This window comes from Cannabis sativa, chromosome 9 (assembly GCF_029168945.1).
Source record: "Cannabis sativa cultivar Pink pepper isolate KNU-18-1 chromosome 9, ASM2916894v1, whole genome shotgun sequence".
NCBI lineage: Eukaryota > Viridiplantae > Streptophyta > Magnoliopsida > Rosales > Cannabaceae > Cannabis > Cannabis sativa.
The window spans coordinates 32,903,827-32,910,832 of NC_083609.1; positions in this window are offsets into that span (position 1 = coordinate 32,903,827).

Below are 7,006 nucleotides of genomic sequence, written 5' to 3' on the forward strand. Positions count from 1 at the left end.
AGAGTCACGTCAATCATAAGACAAAAAGGACATTCTCCATAAAAACCCTACAGCACCTAGGGATTTGACCATGCATCACCCATGGTATATTCATCGGAAATGCCCAACTTTATGGATACTTACAGACACATGTGTAAGAACAATTCTAGGGATTACCCCACCAAAACACTATAAATACCCCCTCAAAGCTCATTTAATGGGGTCGGAGAATCTTGGTTGCAAAAGAGCAAGAAGAGAAAAACTCACCAAGAACATTCTCTGTGTTTAAGAGAAAAACATTCTCTCAAGTGTAGAATCTGTATTAAATACATCCATTAATAGCAGTGGCTCGTGGACTAAGGCTCATTAACGCCCCAACCACGTAAAAAGTCTTCATCTCACTTTCTTACAGCTCATTATTATAACTATATTTTAATAGTTGCCGAAAACCTCGGTCAACATTTTGGTGCTTTCATTGAGAGCTGAGGAAAGCTGCTTCACAACAAGCATTTAACTTCACGATAATGGTGGAGACAAGAGCTACACGTCATCCTCGCCCTCTAGAAGACGCTCAAGATCCCAATGAGGAAGATGTAGCCTCAAGGGCAGCAGAGGAGTCCGAGGAAGAAGAAGAAGGAATAGTTCCCGATGAAAACCACGAGGAACACCTCGACGAGTATGCTTATGATGATGGAAGCTACCAAGAGCTGGTGCTCCTCAGACAAAAAGCTATCGATCATGAAGCTGAGATCGAAGCTCAGAAAGTGCAAAATCAAAAAATGCATGAAGTGATGCTAGCCATGCAGAAAGCCATGGAGGCAGCTGGTATTCATGTGCATCCCAAGGCGATGGCCGCTGGACTCGACGGGGAGCCAGCGACGTCTTCGCCTAATTCCAAGCAGCAAAGGCCTAGGGAACCTAGCCCTATAAGGCACCCTTCTGAGGAAAACCAAACAAAAAACCCTACTTCTGCCCCTGGTCGAAAGAAAAGGGCGCAGGATCCGCGAAAGGTCCGCTCGGATTTCCCTAAAGGGAAAGGTCCGCAGAGGGGCAAGCCCCAAAGAGGGAGTCTTGGCCCTCAGGATCAAGGGGACCGGAAAAGCGTTTCCGTGCACCAGGAACCAGGGGGTAGAGGAAGAGGAGGACAGAGATGTCCACCCATTGATCTGAGAAATCAAATCAATGGGAATCAAGGTGACCTCCGGGATCACCTTGACCAAAAAAGATACAGACCCGTAGTCTCCTCGGGTACTGTAAACGAAGGGATTATGGCAGAGCTTGCCATACTTCGAAAAGATATTGCCCGAGTCTCCCGGAGGCAGAAGGGAGATGACTCCGACTCGGACAGTGAGGATCGGGAGCCTTGTGCCAAACATATCCTGGAGGCGGAGCTCCCTAAAAACTTTTAGATGCCCGAGATGGCGGCATATACTGGGAACTCCGACCCCAGTGATCACTTGTCACGATTCAACCGAGTCATGACAGTCATGCGGGTCAGCAATGACGCCAAATGCCTATGCTTCCCCCTCACTCTGAGCGGATCGGCGAGAGGAATGGTTCAAGAAATTGGAACCGGGATCGGTGGGATGTTGGAACAAACTCCAAACCAACTTCGGAGACAATTTGTCGCCGCGGGAAGGTCAACTTGGAGGTTAGTGCCTTGACCAACATCAAGCAGCGCCCACCGAGACCTTGAAGAATTACATCAAGAGGTTCCGAGAGGAAGCCTCGAAGACCAAGAAGGTCGACGACGGACAACAGCTTGCGCTTCTCCAAGCAGGAATCCGCACCGGGACTCCCTTCTGGAACGAATTACAGCAAGAAGGCGCTGCTAGCCTTCAGGACTTCCAGAAGCGAGTCCAAAAATATATTAACCTCGAAGAAGCCCAGATCGTGGCTTACGGAGGCTATTATCCCACGGGATAGCGGGATACATGCCGGGAGTATCGCCCTCGGGTGCGTCCCGACCGCGACCCCTCCGATAAGTGGCATACGGTTTTACGCCACTCCGGATACGGCCGGGGGCCAAGCTTTGCCCCCGGCATCTTCCCATCACGGCAACCGTCCGGGGTGAATGGACGGGCTCCTTCACGGGCTGCTCCGCGCTAGCTTAACGAGGCCCTACCCGGGGGTCGAGAAGCAAAAGGTCTTCCAAGGGCGGCACCCGAACGGGAGAGAAGCGCCAAAAGAAGGGGTACACACCCCAATACACCCGGTACACGAGCTCACGGACTCTCGGGAACGTGTATATTTTGCCACAAGGCGTAACACGCACTACGGAGACCCCGGCCATTGTACGGAGACAGCTCCCGAAGAGATCCGAGTAAAAGGTGCGAGTACCACAACGACATTGGCCACAGCACCAATGAGTGTAAAAATCTCAAAGATGAGATTGAGAATCTGATCCGTTTGGGCCACCTCTATGAGTGGATCAAAAATAGGTTGCCCCACCTTAACCGGGCGAGGTGGCGGGGGTATGCCTTCGGGAACACCAGGGGGTACAGTAGGAGTATTGCCTCCAGCTACTCCCGCAGGTGACACCCAGCATATACCCGGACTACCGCCCCGGCCTAATGGACGGGTAGCCATGATCTCCGGAGGTCCCCATATCGGAGGAAACACTCGAAAGGAGCGAAAGAGATGTGCCGAGGCCGCAAGACACAGTGAGGTGTGGGAGGTCACTCAACTCCCAGCTCAAAGGCCTCGGCTAATGGACCAACCCATAACGTTCACGGAAGAAGACGCCAAGACGGTGCGTTTTCCTCATCACGACCCGCTGGTCATAGAGACCCCCATCGCAAATAAAGTGGTGGCTAGGGTCCTGATTGACAATGGAAGTTCCGTGAACTTGCTCTTCAAAGAAGCCTTCACTGCGATAGGGTTGACCGACCGGGACCTCTCTCCTAGTGGATCGCAGCTCACAGGGTTTAACGGGACAACGCTAATCCCGATGGGAAAAGTCAGGCTCCCAGTTACCCTGTGCTCGGATACCCCCCAAAGCACATTCAAGTATTGCACCTTCGTGGTGGTAGACTGTCCAACAGCCTACAACGCAATCTTAGGCCGACCGGCCCTCGTCGACTTTGGTGCAATAACTTCAATCCGACACCTATGCCTAAAATTCCCTACCCAGGAAGCCGGAGTCGGAACGGTGAGGGGAAATCAAGGAGAGGCCAGGCAATGTTACAATGTTGCCACCCACTTGCCAGTACTCATGGTCCGGGGGCCCCCTGAAATAGAGAAGGCTGAAGAAGACGAGCTGGATCCTCGCATAGGATGCCGAAAGGGTCGTAGAACCAATGGAGGACGTCGAAGAAATACCGGTGTGCGACGACGACTCCACCAAAGTACTCCGGATAGGGCGAAGCCTAGATCCGGAGGAAAAAGATAAAATAATAAAAACACTGAAGGGCGCCATCGACATTTTTGCATGGCGCCAAGAAGACATGACCGGCATCAGCCCTCATGTCATCACCCATGTACTCAATGTCAATCCAGACATGCCCCCTGTACAGCAAAAGAGACGCCCGCTCGACTCGGTGAAAGCCGAGGCCTTAGAGAAAGAGGTGGATAAACTTTTGTCCAATAGCATGATCCGCGACGTATACTATCCGGAATGGCTGGCCAATCCGGTCCTGGTGCCCAAGCCAAACGGGACTTGGCGGGTTTGTATAGATTTCACAGATCTAAACAAAGCTCCGCCCAAAGGATCGCTTTCCGCCGCCCGGGATCGACCGGATGGTGGACGCCACGTCCGGATTTAAGTTCTTTGTCTTTCATGGATGCCTATGCGGGTACAACCAAATAAAAATGCATACGGCGGACCAGAGTGCACTAGCTTCGTGACCGATAAGGGGGTATCTTGTTACCTAGTCATGCCTTTCGGATGAAAAACGCCGGAGCAACCTATCAAAGAATGGTTAACCGGATGTTTAAAAGCCTCCGGGACGAAACATGGAAGTATATGTAGACGACATGCTCGTCAAATCCAAAGCATGCAACGACCATGCAAGCGACTCAGAGGAATGTTTCGAAGTCGTCCGGAGATACGGCATGAAACTCAACCCGAAAAAATGCACCTTCGGGGTCAAGTCGGGAAAATTCCTGGGCTTCATAGTCAGCCAAAGGGGGATCGAGGCGAACACGGAGAAAATCCAAGCTCTCCTGGACATGCCATCCCCCAAGAAACATAAGGACGTGCAAAGTTTGGCCAGGAAGGTAGCCGCACCGAGCCGCTTTATCTCACGGTCCACGGACAAGTGCATACCCTTCTTCAACATACTGAAGAAATGCCAAAAGTTCGAATGGACAGATGAATGCGAGGAGGCATTCAAAAGGTTAAAAGACCACATGGCCAAACCTCCTATCCTATCAAAACCCGTCCTTGGAGAAGACTTGTTCCTTTACTTGGCCGTCTCCGAGCATGCGGTCGATCGCACTAGTCCGGGAGGAAGAAAAAATTCAACACCCCGTGTACTATGTTAGTAAACGCATGGTAGGGGCCGAGACAAGGTACCCGGTTATTGAAAAGTTAGTATTCTGCCTCCTGATGGCATCACGGAAGTTGAGACCATACTTCCAAGCCCATCCGATCAGAATTTTGACCAATCATCCACTCCGGCAAGTTCTCTAGAAGCCTGAAGCATCCGGAAGACTCCTCAAGTGGGCAATGGAGCTGAGTCAGTTCGACTTACATTACGTGCCCCGGATTTCCATAAAAGGCCAAGCCTTGGCGGACTTCATCACCGAATGTAATGAAGCCGAGGCAACAGCCAATACACCGGTGCCACCCATCCCCACTTGGAGAGTATTTGTGGATGGAGCTTCTAATGAAAACGGTTCAGGAGCCGGAGTGGCTATGATATCACCTACTGGGTTGCGGCTCCAGGCAGCACTCCGATTCAACTTCACAGCTTCGAATAATGAAGCCGAATATGAGGCCGTGATAGCAGGGCTAAAATTGGCTAAAGCTGTAGGAACCAAGAAGGTGGAAGTCTACAGCGATTCTCAGCTGGTCGTAAACCAAGTTTCCGGAGAATACCAAACTCGCGGCGAAAGGATGGCCGCGTACGTAACAATAGTCCGAGAACTGCTCCACGAGTTCATGGACTATAAAATAGAAAGAATCCCCCGAGAAAAGAACGCTCACGCGGACTGTCTGGCTAAGTTAGCCTCGGACAGCGAAATCGAAGAGCTGGGGGTAGTACCAGTGGAACGTTTGGCAGAGCCAAGCATCAAAATAAAAGAGACCACACAAACGGTTGGGCAAGAACCCAGCTGGATGGTCCCCATCATAAGATACATAACCACGGAGTGAGTTGCCCCAAGAGAGGGCACTTTGTCTCGAAAGATTCGAGTATCGGGCTCATCGTTATGTAATGATGGATCAAATTCTCTACGGAGAGGACTCGGCATGCCTTATTTAAGGTGTGTATCGGACCACGAAGCTAGACAAATCATGCTGGAGGTCCATGAAGGGTTCTGTGGAGATCATACGGGAGGACCCAGCCTCTCAAAGAAAATATTGAGGCAGGGATACTTCTGGCCAACAATGAAAAAAGATTGTATAGACTATGTCCAAAAGTGTGACTCGTGCCAAAGGTACGCGAACATACCGAGAGCTCCTCCAAATGAGATCACTTTGATGACCAGCCCCTGGCCCTTCGCGGTCTGGGGCATAGATCTCATCGGGTCTCTACCTACGGGAAAAGGAGGGGTAAAGTATGCAATAGTAGCGGTGGACTACTTCACCAAGTGGACAGCAGGCCGAGCCTATGAAGACAATAACTGCTAAGAAGGCATTGGACTTTGTTATCAAAAACATAGTGTGTCGATACGGCTTGCCTCACAAGATAGTCTCGGACAATGGAAAGCAATTTGATTGCGAGGAATTTGCGACTTTTGCAACCAACACGGATTGGTAAAAAGCTTCTCCGCGGTAGCCGGCCTCGGACAAACGGCCGGGCGGAAGCGATCAATAAAATCCTAAAGGTCACCTTGAAAAAGAAGGCGCTGGCTGTAAAAATAAGCGGCTGAAGAATTGCCAAGGGTATTGTGGGCCTACGGACGACCCCCGAGAACCACAACCGGTCACTCGCCGTTCTCGATGGCGTACGGTTGTGAAGCAATTGTCCGGTGGAAACATTATTCCCATCCCACGGGAGGACGACTTACGATCCGGCCACCAATCGAGCCCCGCTCCAAGAAGCTGCGGATCAAGTCGAAGAACTCCGGGATGAGTCCCAAATACGGATGGCCGCTTATCAAAAGAAGGTGACCAAGTATTTTAACTCCAAGGTTAAAAACGGAAAATTCGCTATTGGGGATATGGTCCTAAGAAGGGTTTTCCCGGCCACCCAAGAACCGGAGTGGGGGTACTTGGACCAAATTGGGAAGGACCATATGAAATCGAGGACGAAATCGGTTACGGCACTTACAAACCGAAAAGAATGGACGGAACTACCGTCCCAAGAGCCCGGAATGCCGATCACCTCGGAAAATACTACCGATAGCGAATTAAACTTAGATTTTGTTCAAAGGGTTTGTACCGTCCAAATGTATGCCTCCTCTATATTAAATAAAACCGAGTGCCTTAAAAACAAAGTTTCTATGCCACTCAGGGGGGTACTAGGGTATACCGCACGGACAAACAAGAACAATCTCAGTAAAATATCCCGACCCAAAGGGCGAGGTCAATCTAAGTAAAATATCCCGACCCAAAGGGCGGGTCAATCTAAGTAAAATATCCCGACCCAAAGGGCGAGGTCAAAAAATATGCGCAAAAATAAAGAGCGTAAGTATAAAAACCCCGAGCCAAAGGACAAAGTTGAAATATATAAGTGTGAAAAAAAAAGATCGCATATATATATCAATAAAAAAAAAAATATCCTAGCCCGAAGGGTAGGTCATACACATGTAAATGGCCGGGGACGAGGCCTTAAGATATAATTGTCTCCCCTTCAAATAAAAGGCGTCGCCTATATGTAAATTGTTCTAAGGCGGCGGCAAATATGTACAAACAAAAAAA